At 36.9% G+C, this 13334-nt stretch overlaps 1 long non-coding RNA gene and 1 pseudogene across 1 annotated transcript in view; one reads left to right on the plus strand and one right to left on the minus strand.

The window, feature by feature from the left end:
- The window catches only part of LOC116289682 (uncharacterized), a 60297-nt gene that overhangs the window by 16285 nt on the left and 30678 nt on the right, over positions 1-13334 (minus strand). The window lies entirely within an intron of this gene.
- On the plus strand, positions 5535-7495 carry LOC148907505 (zinc finger MYM-type protein 1-like; annotated as a pseudogene).

A 13334-nucleotide genomic window follows, 5' to 3' on the forward strand; every position in this document is an offset into this window, starting at 1 on the left:
AAAACAGCGCTAGCATTCAAAAAGTAACAGAATGTAAAATGGATAGCTATGAAAACTCGGTCTTTTGATAGTGCAATTTCCATGCATGTAATAAAGCATTCAATTCGACTCCGGCATTAACTGGAATCTTTGAAGTTGTAGTTTGTTGACATTTGACCCTTAAACCAGTAAGAAATAAACAATGTTTTTGAAAAGCAATAACTTGAGAAATACTTCGATTTTGAGCTTCAAATTTGGTACAGTTTAACTTTAATAGCTTATCTTTAAGGAAATCAATTTTATTCCCAAGAAAATTAGGTACCAGTAGATGCTTTTGCTCGATAAACATAGCTCCTTTCTTTCGGTAATTTTTCAGTACCGTTAGTATTTCGACATATAATAAATAATTCCTTCCAGATACAGCAAAGTTTTATAGCTAGTTTAAAAGCTGAAATGTTATCCTAGGTTTGTGAAAAGTTTCAGCTCGATTGGGCGAATTTTGTAGCCACAGCGACCATTTGTTCTTGGGGTATCCTTGGGACGATTATCGAAGCCGAAAACCGGCGCTTGGCGACCATTTCACTCTTTTGGGATTTTCTCAAAAATAAAAATCCGCTGGAACCTTTTAATATGATTTTTGTAAATGGTCCATCCAAGGGTATCTTCAGGCAAAGTATGAAGAATTTGACCAAGTGGTCGCTGAAATCAGGTTCTCGACCCTTACAGACAGTCGCTCTTAAAGAGCAAGGAAGGGATTTTATATCTGCTAAAACATGATAAGTACACCAAGACAGTTGATCAATATAAATATCATTTCTACTGTATTGGCTCAAGGAATGGATTTCATTATGCTGTATTTTTTTAAAGTGAAAATAACTTGACAGTGTTTAGAAGTCTACTCACTGTAACGCTCACATCAAATGTCGAACTACACATGAGCAATGACATTCAAAGAAGACCTGTAATCCATGTGCTTCAACGAGTAATCGTGTTCATGGTTTTGAATGTGTGTATGTATTGTATTTTATCACTTAAATCACCTACCGTGGCGCAACAATGTAATGTAATGCAGTGCTTATTCTTGGTTTTCACGTGACGTCACAGCATTTTGCAAATTAGTCGTCCGTCATATTAGTGTCGCACAAGCTCATTAGCCATATGTCAAAATACAGTTTGGTGCGCGAACTTTATGTATGTCGCGTGATTTTGACAAAGTTTCTGGCAAACAGAAGAAAAACAAGATATTTCTAAATTACCCTTAAGCGACTATGCAAAATAAACTAGAGCCACACGTGAAACGTCGATGCAAGTCTAGATCCACAATGTTTACCGCCAATAGAAACTACAGATCTCCTTTGTTATTAGGTTATCAATACCAGTTATTACACAACAAATCAGTTTAAGGCCTTCAAAAGCTTGGAGGCCTACAACCAGATGGTTTCAGGTTTTATTTCAAGTGTTCAAGGTCAAGTAATCAATGACAAATTCGTGATGACTGGGAAGGTGCAACATTCGCAACGAATATCATGAGAAGCCGATTCCGATTAGGATTATTGCTAGCAAGGAGGGCACTGTGTTATCAGCCCACTGCCTTGGTTGTAAAGCCGGACTACCTGAGACTTGTTTGATATAACAGATTACGAGACGGATATTGACGGCCGAAGTCCCCATTATGCCAAATACGCTTTGAAATTTCTTTCTTTAAAAAAACATTTAAATAATAACAAATTACTTAAAATTACTGATAATAAACTATCCAAAATGTTATATAGGATATTCATAAGCATCTTGAGATAGAATAACGACTGTGCTACCTCGAGGTAGCAAATCGAATTCTATTAGTAGCAAATCGAGCTTTTAGATAATTAGCGAAAGTGCAAGGTAGAGAAAAGACCGTAATTCCTATGAAGTTCTTTTAGTAGACAAAAAGTTAAAGAAAGTTGTCGATGGGATCTATGGGTTGCAGACCACCTTTAGTTAATGGTCATCCATTTATTTAATGATACATTTGACCATATTCATATGCAAAATTTGTGCCTTAGAATTATTGAATAAGTTACTATTTTATTAATTATTATTATATAACATCAAATATACGAAAAAACGTTATTTTAGCAATATACATGCCATTGTGTGTGTGGCTGTGCTAATATTTTATTTAAAGAGTACCTCCCGCACAACAGACCAACTTTCTTACCAACTGAGCTAACCGGGGTTCGGTTAAAACAAAACACAATTAGCGATTGATGTCAAAAGCTTGTTATAACTCCTTGCCAAGGTTCAAATGTAATGTTTTCAGTTTATGGCATTTAGCATGTAACCTGTTGTTAATTCACAATCGTACAAAGCAGAACAAATTTATATTTATCACTAAAAATAATCCTTGGTACAAACTGACGGAGCTAATCTCCCATGTGAACTGACTCTTTTTATATGCTGTGTTAGAGAGCGAATATTTACGTCTTATTTCATTCTTGTTATAGCTAATTACCCTCATGTTACAACGAATTAAATTACAATTATTCTTGCCATTATCAATTTTCGCCTATTCATTCTAACGTAAAACACACGTAAAACATTTCAACACAAGGCTTATTGGTCGCTTAACAGAGGTCATAAAAGCAATCAATATTACCGTTGCGGTAGGAAAACAGTGACTAGAGGTACTAAAAACAATAATTTAGTGGCATATTTTTGGGACTTTGAAAGGTCGCCGCTGTATAGAGGGTGACCGCTTAATAGGTGGCCGCTTAATAGAGGTGCCACTGTAAATTATTAGTTGAGTAAAATAAATGAGTTTCAGAGCAAGCTACCGGATTTCGAATGTTTCGTCAATAAACGAAATATGAAAAGCTACGGTTTCAGAACTTTATTCTCTTCTTACGTACATGAAGCTAGAAGGTAGAAGCTAGTTGCTAGTTGCGAGTTTGATATGCGAGTTGTTCGAAATCTAAAAAAAAGGAAGCAAAAATAAAGCGTTACTCATATCTAGAAAAATATATTCAAAGTTGAAGCGATCTTGTGAGCACCAATGATCCAAAATCTTGCTCTGACTTTGGCAACAGTAGTCGCGACGCCATAATGTCCTTGATTATGTACGTATGTTACATAAAGACGAGAAAAACGATGATCATAGGGTAAGAGAATGACTTCAATTTGATTGTAGCTCATTTGCATCCATTTATCTACTCGTCCGCCAACTGTTATCATACCATGATCCTTGTTGGCTGTAGGACAAAGGCGTTTTGAGCTCTTGTCGTTCATGTCCTGTTTCAGTTGTACTTGTGCATCTCTTATCCAGAACAGTTCAGCTTTCTAGATCTCTTCAGAAGATAGAGGTTTTGCCTTGTTTAAGTCACCCAGAAAAAAAGTAAATGATTTTAGAATCCAAACCTTACAACCAAAACAATACATTAAATATCTTGGGGTCTTTATAGACCAGCATTTTAATTGGGAACATCAAATAAAAGTTGTACACAGTAAAAACATAGGAATTTTAAGGATTTTACGGTACTATGTTTCCATAAAAACCTTAAGAAATATCTACTATTCATTGATTTATCCCTACCTCTCTTATGGTATACACTCTTGGGGCTGCACATATAAGACAAATTTGGAAAAAATCCGCACAATCCAGAACAAATGTGTAAGATGCATGTTTTTTTTGTGGTACGAGAGAACATGCATCTCCCTTTTACAATCTGTTAGAGTTACTATCCTTCAGTAACATTTTCAAACTAAGATCAGCATTACTTACACATCAAATTATAAATAATAAATCTGAAGTACCTCATATATTCAAAAATATACTTAAGCTGGTGAGTGAGCAGCATTCTTATAATACAATATATGCCTATAAAGGTAATGTTGTTCATTCATCAATCAATACCAACTATGGTAAATTTAAGATTCTAAGGTTTGGGAAGAAATTCAAGCTCCAATTAAAAATGTTACTTCCTTTCAAACATTCAAAAAGCGAATGAAAATTTATCTCATTCACTCACAAAAGTGATAATCAATATTTAATGTAAAAATACAATGGTCAATGCATTAATTATTCTCTTAAGAGGCTGTGTCCCTAAGAATCACCAACCCAAATTGGATGGGGTCTCAGATTTCTTTCAAACTTTATGTACAGAAAGCCTTTCCTACTGGTAGTATTAAAATGCATTTTATTTTGAATGTCCTCTCAAATTCGCTAAGTTCAAGGGGGGGTCAAGTTTCAGGCAAAAATTAAGTCTTTGGACACCTTCTGGTAACGTAATTTGAATGACATTTGAGGCTTCGTATCTCTTTTTAAAATGCGCACAAAATTATATCCTTTTACATGCTGGTAGATACACATCTGAGGAAAAACCTGACATATTAAAAGCTTCAAGAAGTATTTTATTTGGAGAAAATTTACACTACTTTTGCACTATATTTGACATTTCGTGACGAGCAAAATTATGACAAAAGATACAAATTCAAATCTCAAAAGTGGATCGCTCTATAACTCTAGTAGTTTTATCGTGATACAAGTAAACATTGATCTTTCATAAAATGTAAAAATATTTTGCGGCCAGCATGTTTTAGGCATATTGTGACTCCGCCAAATCTAAGCATTTTACGAGTTGTCAAATTGAAAATGAAAATCGAATGTTACGTCCCTCAAATTTCTACTCTATTGACATAGAATTATGTTTAAACCCAAGATAGGATATTTTAAAGGTATTTCTTTGAACACATTCCACAAGTGGGCTCAGAAAAATATTTTTTATCGTTCATTTGTGGTTGGTTTTGTAAGAAATTTGTATGTTGAATTAGCCATGAATTAATAGAAAACGATGCGAACGCTTATTTCAAATAATTGAAGACAACTTTCCACTTGTAAGATCAATAAATCAATAAAGATATACTACTTTAGTTTTAATTCCATTGAATTTCCAGGAAAGACCTGTAAATTTGGCAATAGAGAGCATTAAATACAACAAATTGAACAGACCTTTGATTGACACAGTTATTCACATCAGATTTGCACGATCGGTAAAACGTGATTCTACAAGCAACCATCAAGACGAGTCTTCAATTCCTCTCCCAACGATTGTCCCAAGCATTACTTTGTAGTTAAGTATGATTTTTGTAGCATAAGTGCTGCATTAGAGCAAAAAAGCGGTATGTTAACACCAAACATCATGCAGAGCCAATGGCTTTGTTTGTAGTCTTAGAAATGAGGCCACTGACCAGCAAAATAAATGAGCTGTCAAATGCACGTGTTTTGAAATTGTTTCAATTTCAAAGTGAAGCAATGGAAGTTTGCTTTATTGGTGATGAAAACTGCGGCGAATCGCGAAGTTTGGTCCCATTTAATTAGATTGACTGAATGTGCTGATGATATAAAACGACATCTTCTTACATATCACCTCTCTCGGGAAGAATTGACTGAATATGAATTTATACTAGCAAGATGCGGAAAATTCGACGAACTGGCTGATCAGGTTTCAACCTGGTGGATTTGTCCACACCACCAATATACTCTTGGTAAATTTTGGCGACCTCATAAAAGGTCTTGTAACATGCCAAATCATGATGGAAATATGAGAGTCCTATCTGGAGGAGATGTAGTTACTCTGGATCTTGCTAGGTGGGCGCTAAAGCTTTACGGAATAACTGTACAAATAGGACCAGGTACAAATCAACTTCATACAAACTTCATGCAATATGTTTTTGACACAGGCCCGTAGGCTGCCTTTAAAACGGTGGGGGGGGGGGGTGTTCATTTTGGGGACTTTTCGTAATTTATTTTAACGCTAAAAGTTGATGCTGCTTCACAGAAACCCCAACATATATGCAATATTGAGAGCTATTTAATTGAAAATTTGATCGGTTTGACACACATTTAATTTTTTTTCGTTTACGAACAAGCGATTTGACAGCATAATTAATGAGAATACCAGGTCCGGTGATACCAGACCTTATCCGTGTGTGTAAGTGAAACCGATAAACACTCAATGGCAACAATGTCACATCAGAAGCTTTTACCTATTTTTCCATGACGAATGTCACCATAAAGTATTCGGCTGTGTCATTTTTACGTCACTTAGCCAATTCTTCAAAACTAGTTTATCTAGATCTAAGCTGGCAAGATGTGTTGAGAGATATTAATTCTTTGGGGGAAAACTGTGTGTTCAAATTTAGAGCACTTACTTCTTGACAACTGCAAAAATTTGAATGCATATAGTGTCATTCAGGTAGTAGAGCTGTCGCCTAAACTTAAAATGCTGTCTTTAAATGGCTTATCCCTTTCGCCAGATAATGTTCAAGTTATCGCTCATTTAGAGCTATCCAGGCTTTTTAGTATAGGTTTGACAGGTGCAGTGTTGTCTGTAGAAACTGCCGAAATACTCTTTCAAAATAACCCAAGTCTACTCTTTTTACAGCTTTCAAAGCGTACTATTGACAAGCCAGATTTTAGGAGGCTGGGTGCACAATACGATGTTAGCATTTATTTCATTTAATAAGCTATATATTGTGTATGCAATTATTGTCATCGGATATTTAATGCATGTTTTGTAGAAGATGTGATGAAAACAATAAAATAGAACAGGTAGCTTGTGTGTATTCTTTTATGGGTTTATGATAAAAAATGCATCATTATCTTAGTTCCTTTTTACGAAAAACACATTTCGAATGCGTCCAAAATTAACGTTATCTTTTGCATTTTTTAATATTGTAGTTGTACACGATTCTACACCAAGTAATGCTGCGACCATCGAATTGTCAAGTAAATGCATTGACCCTGTAGTAAAACCTTATCAACCACGTAACTTCAGTTTCCCTAGAAAGAAAATCGGATAATGGAATCGCTCATTTCAATCTAACTGGTTTAACGATTTTCCATGGTTGCACTATGGCGAAGAAAGTGATTCTGTCATTTGTTACGTATGTGCTCATCAAAATAAACAAGGCAATCTTTCTACTGCAAAAAACAAAGAATTGACTTTCATCAAGGGTGGTTATTCAAATTGGAAAAATGCTATTGCCAAGAGCACCAGAAGTCTAAATGTCACATTTTGGCAACTGATCACCAAGTTGGCGTTATAACGTCAAGTGGAAACATCGTTGAGATGTGTAGCAATGCAGCCAACACGACCATGAAACAAAACCGTACATGTTTTATAAAATAATTGAGATCATCCCATTTCTTGCTCGGCAGGGCCTTGCTATGCAAGGAGACACGGAAGCTGAATCCAATTTTAACCAGCTCCGTAAACTGAGAGCTAATGATGTACCATTGCTTTCCGATTGGCTTCAGAGAAAGTACACCTTTCACGACATACAGAACGAGTTCGTGTCAATCATGGCAGACATGGTATCCAGACAAATAGTTACTGCCTTAGACAACTCCTTTTTTTCAATCCTTTGTGATGAATACACTGATGTCAACAATAAGGAACAATTGACACTCTGTGTTAGATATATTGACGAAGAACTTGAAGCGCATGAAGATTTCCTAGGGTTACTGGGTTTCCAGTGACAAGGCAAATGGTATATCGACAGGTGCCTTTCAATGGGATGTGCTAACTCTTCCAGAATTTTAGAGCAATTTAGCTCTGCCCTCGAATGGATAACACATAACAAATTGGGCATTAACAACATGATCCACATTTTGGATGACTTTTTGATCGTAGCACAATCCCTCTCCCTACATTAAGCCCAGCTTGATCAATTTCTTGTCTTATGCGCGGACCTGGGTGTGCCGATTGCTCAGGAGAAAACGGAAGGGCCAGCACACACGTTGAGTTTCCCAGGTGTGGAACTTGATTGCACTGAGTTTGAGGCCAGGCTTCCACAGGAAAAAAATCAGTGTCTCAGGGCTATTGAAAACACAAAGTCACGTAAAAAAGTAACCCTAAGGGATTTACAATCACTAAAAGGACTACTCAATTTTGCTTGTACAACCGTGGTTCCCGGAAAGGTATTTTTATGTCACCTTATAAACCTAACATTAGTCAAATAACGAGGGAAGGAAAGATCTAGCTATTTGGAAGCAATTCTTGACAACTCACAATGGCAGAGCAAGGTTCTAGAGGATAACTGGTGCTCATCTGATGCTGGAGTTTTACACTGATGCTGCATAATCACTAGGCTATGGTCGATGAACTTATGGCAAATGGCCAGAGAACTGAAAAAGAAAAACATAGCTATAATGGAACTTTTTCCCATCGTTGTAGGTGTCAGCATGTGGTGCGAGCAATTGACAAATAAAAGAGTACTCTTTCGGTCTGACAACGAAAGCGTGGCATTCGCGATTAACAAACAAACATCCAAAGACAGAGACATGATGGCCTTGATACGGCGTTTAGTGTTCACATGCCTACAGCACAATATACTGTTTAGGGTTAAACATATACGTGATAAAGCGAACGCTCTTGCTTACAGTTTATCTCGTTTTCAGATCCAAAAATTCAGAAATCTCGCAACAGGAAAGGAATCCTCTGCAACTCCCATCCCCGAACGTCTCCTACCAGAGAACTGGGAGATATCTTAACTTCATTGCTGCATAGCTCCCTTAGTCACTCCTCACTGCCTACCTACCAAAGGTCTTGGAAAATGTTCGGAGAATTCCACCACTACCACTTTGGCACACCGAAATTCGCCCTCCCAATTGACGCAGATAGCATAACATTATTCGTAGCCTATCTAGCAAAGCAAAAATACACGGCTTCTACAGTTTTTACATACATTTCTGCTATTAGCTACACACATCGATTAGCATCTGTGTCAGACCCCACTCAATCTGCTGGTTGTAAATTGGCTTTAAAAGGGTACTGGAAGATACATCCGTCTCTTGATTCTAGGCTACCTATAACCTTACCGCTACTAGAGCAAAAAGTTCATGCTTTTAACCAAACTATTTTGCTTGACTACCACAAGTGGTTGATGAAAGCCATGTGCTCTACAGCATTTTTGCTGATCTTAGGATAGGTGAAATGACATACAACCACGGGCAAAGCATCAGAAATGTAATTAAGCTCAATCAGATTACCTTTTGGAAATCAGCAGACTGTATCACAATGTCGATTCAGCTTACCCTAAGATTTTTTAAACACAGCAATGTAAACCACCCTTCAAATGTGATAATGCACAACCCATCTGCCCGGTTACCTTAATCGCCGAGTACTTAAGAGTAAGACATCTTCAAAACGGTCCTTTGTTCTGTTGGCCAGATAATTCACCAGTTCAACGCTCTCAAATTGTAGAAGTGCTCAGACAAGCCCTAATATTTTGCGGATTAGATACATCTCTTTACAAAACACACAGTTTTCGAATAGGGGATGCCTCCTGGGCTGCAGCCCAAGGATTTTCAGACGCACAAATCAGACGCTTTGGCCGATGGAAGTGAAATGCCTTCCTAAAATACGTACGTTCCCCTTCACTATAATTTCTAAAGCCGCTTGCTGTAAGGCCATCGCCCAATTTAAATTAGATAGCAGAATCGTCCTTCAGCAGTAGCAAAGGAAATGATTCTCAGCCATATTCCGGGTAGTGGATTACTAAAATCATTATTGGGATACTTCACAAGACTTTCAGCAGGAACGAAAGTTATACGTTACGTTAACAATGTGATTATACGCAGTGAAAACATAAAGCCGTTCAATAGTTAACGATAAAAAGACACCAATGCAGCGAAAATTAAGTTTGCATTCACGTAATAGAATATATATTTTGAAGACTTCAGCAGGAGCGAAGATCGTATATTATGTTTTGATCGAGGTTGCAAACTTAAGTGTGCATTTACGTTAATAAAAGGTGTAGGAAGACTTTCAGCAGGAGCGAAACTCGTACGTTAGGTTTAAGATGTAACGATACTCCGTGTGAACATTAGGCTCATGTTAGAATTTTACGATACATAATTCATAGTTATTGTTATTACTTAAAGATATAGCGATCAAAACATTGCATTGGCCTTGGGTGGAGTGCCCGATTCATGTCCATTCATCGGTCTAAGCGGTTTGACCCTCACCTTTGATGAGAACATTGTATTGTAAGTAGTGGACTTACCATTTTGGGAAAACCCAAAATACAGTGGTATTAGTTATGTTAATAAACGGCCACACTCGTGGCCAAAAGTTTGCCAACATTGGCGTCTTATTACTGCATTGTGTCCTCATCAAACATAGCTAGTCCAATGCAACGTTCGTGATTCTTAAAGACGAACAAGCAGCATAAATGGTATTTTATATAGCGCCAATATCCACACGTTCAACAACGCTTTACATTTTCTATAACATTTTCAATAATAGAATTAAAAGTTCAAATTTAGACAATTACTATTTTATTGATCAATACATTTTTTTGTTTTAAACATACATACCAGTACATAACATGACATTAGTAATGATATTGGTTTAAACATCCCATTAATTTTAATAAAAGTTGAACATCATAACAAATAAGAGTTATTAAAATTCTAAAAAAGAATGTGCAAGACTATTCCACGAAACTGCTCAAGCTCTTGAGTTTTTGCACCAAATTTTTGCTACACAATGATATAAAAGGTGATAATGTTGTCTTAACAAAATATAATGGTCTTCAATTCTATTTTGATTGATTTTAGGAAGGCAAGAAAAGTATGTGAGGCAAAACAATATGCACTTTCTAAAGAGGAAAAACAATTATACAATAGCCACCACTGGCATATTGCCCCAGAATTAATTGATGGAACACATAAACAATCCTTCTCAAGTGATATACATTCATTTGGTGTGATGTCGAAACATGTTTGCAAACAGAAAAAATTCAGGATGCTGTTAGAAATAGGAAAAGAGTGTACGCATAGCAATCCTTCATTTAGACAAAAATCAGAAACATTGGTAATAAATTTTCAAAGTATGAAAACTGACAGGACTAGAAAATTAACATGATCTGAAATACTATGGTCATACGGACGTTTCAAAATTTGCTAAATAAAATTCCTTGATGCTAACATGCAATCCTTGTCGCTAAATGCTATTCTTTGTCGATAACTTTGCTGTCGTTGTTGAAAAAAAGCAATTCCTTATTGCCAAAATGTCCAATCGCTGTCATTAAATAGCTATTCCTTGTCGCTAATTTACAATCGCCATTGCTAAATAGCTATTCCTTGTCGCTAATTTACAATCGCCATTGCTAAATAGCTATTCCTTGTCGCTAACTTACAATCGCTAAAATGTGCAGTCGCTGTCGCCAGTTTGCAGTCGCTGTCGGTAAAATTAACTCACTACTCGCCAGTTTACATATAATTGAGTCGCTAAATTTTACTGAGTAGGGGAGGGGATGAAAATGAAGGGCTCTTGCTCAAGACACCGAGGAGCCCTAGGTACAAGGTAAATTCTCTCCGTTGGGCTTCCTATTTAGTGCAAGAACCGCGAGCTTTCCTGGACACCAATTTGGGCAAGTTTGTGCAAGGCATTTCTACACACGTGTATTACCAAGATGGCGGATGATGCAGAGGTCAACAAAGTAAAAAAAAACACGATGGGCGACCGTTTGAAAATAAAACGAATAAGCAGACAAGCTTCACGTAAGTTATAGTTTCGAACTATTAATTCAGGAAAAGTTTGCTGGAGGTTTCGATGACATACTCCTGATTCCACTAATAAAAAAAGTGATCGGGGTTTTGTAGAGTGTAGTCAGTAAACCCATCAAATATGTGTAACTTTGAATACGCGCAAATACAGGTAATTACAGCTAATCGTGTGAAAGACCTAGAATTAAACAGCAGTAGTTCCGGGTATGTACTGCTAAATAGCTACGCTTATTTAAGGGTTTTACGACTGCACTCTAACGTTACCTGACAAACAGGGACATCCAACATATAGGGGGAAGGGGAAGGGGAGAGGTGGTCCAAAGCAACATTACCTGACAAATAGGGGCACCCGTAGGGGTGCATCTATATACCTCAGGTGCCCCTATTTGTCCAGTATCATTACTAAGATAGCTGAAAGCCGTTTGTGAAGGTTTTGTTGCTTGGTGCATCTACATCATTCGTGATGCTGGACAAGCTGAAAAACTGTTGTATTTTTGTCACATGAAAATAATGTGTAGCAGTAGAGAATACTGCATATCATGCTGTGACCTTCCATTGATTAAATATTCATGGCCCATATTGTGCATTTCTTTTGAAATATCTGTTTGATTAAGTATGCATAATAGAAATTTTTCATTGCAGGTTATTTCTCACAATGATCACATTGACAGTTTCCAGTTAAGTTTAACACTGAATATTTTTCTTTTGCAATGTAGAGGATGTTGTTCAGGAGGAGCTAAGAAGGGTGTTTTTTAATTCCTACACAGTCTCAAAGTAATACATCCACATCCACATCCACAACCACAGCAACCATCACTTCTGCCAGAAATGTTCTTGCATCTTTGCAGTCCAATCCTTCAACCCAGTCAACTGACCCTATAGTATCTGCTAATCAGTTCAATCCTCAAACAGACAAGCTTAACCGAAAAAGACCAGGGGCAAAAAGAGCATTTTACAAAGGCAAGACACCAAAGGTATCAGTGAAAGAAGAATTACGAAGATTGGTGGCACTGGAATATCCAGGAGCAGAGGTACCAGAAGTTGCCCAATTCAAAGATGATATGGTGGTGTTTGATGGTTTAGTCAGATACAGCACAGTTGATCCTGAACATGTGATCATAGAAAAAATTACAGCAAAATTAAGAGAACGCAAAGTTTCTCATATTGACTTATCCAATTGTAAGCCAAATGAATTTGAATTTGTCAAAGTGGTCAACAAGAAAGTCCGTGTGCCAGATGGGGATGAAGTGTTTGATGCTCGTACCTTAGGAGGCATTTACAAACATGGTGCATTATACGTGATGACAAAAAGTTTCAATTCCGGTATCAAAGAGGTATGATAATTTGATATACAATTAATAACCTATCTGTATTCTATACACTGTAGAACCTCATCACTCTATCATAGCCTACCTTCCCTGATTATAATGATCGCACCCACCTGCAAACAGAAATTTCATCATTAATCACCCCTCTGATGATGGAGTATTGCAGTTCAGCTCCATAGCTCTTTGATCATCAATTCAGATGTTTTTTTCTGAGCACATTCCTTGTATGGGTACATCCTTCATTAATCATCCTAACCCCCAAAAATTGTAATACACACTTTCTACCCTCTTCGCTTTTCTTGTTCAACTGTTCTAACACAGGTTGCTACATGGCAATGACTTATCCACATTATGCCTATTTGATCATGGTCAGTAAAAACTGTGGTTCGATTGTACAGGAACATGCTGTAATCCATGTAAGTGATCCTGAAACAAGTGATGACGATTTGATTACTCCAGCCCTGGCAGTTAATAAT

Source organism: Actinia tenebrosa, unplaced genomic scaffold (assembly GCF_029948245.1).
Source record: "Actinia tenebrosa isolate PJP-AT-01 unplaced genomic scaffold, QUT_ActTen_1.0 PGA_scaffold3__52_contigs__length_22856419, whole genome shotgun sequence".
Classification (NCBI taxonomy): domain Eukaryota; kingdom Metazoa; phylum Cnidaria; class Anthozoa; order Actiniaria; family Actiniidae; genus Actinia; species Actinia tenebrosa.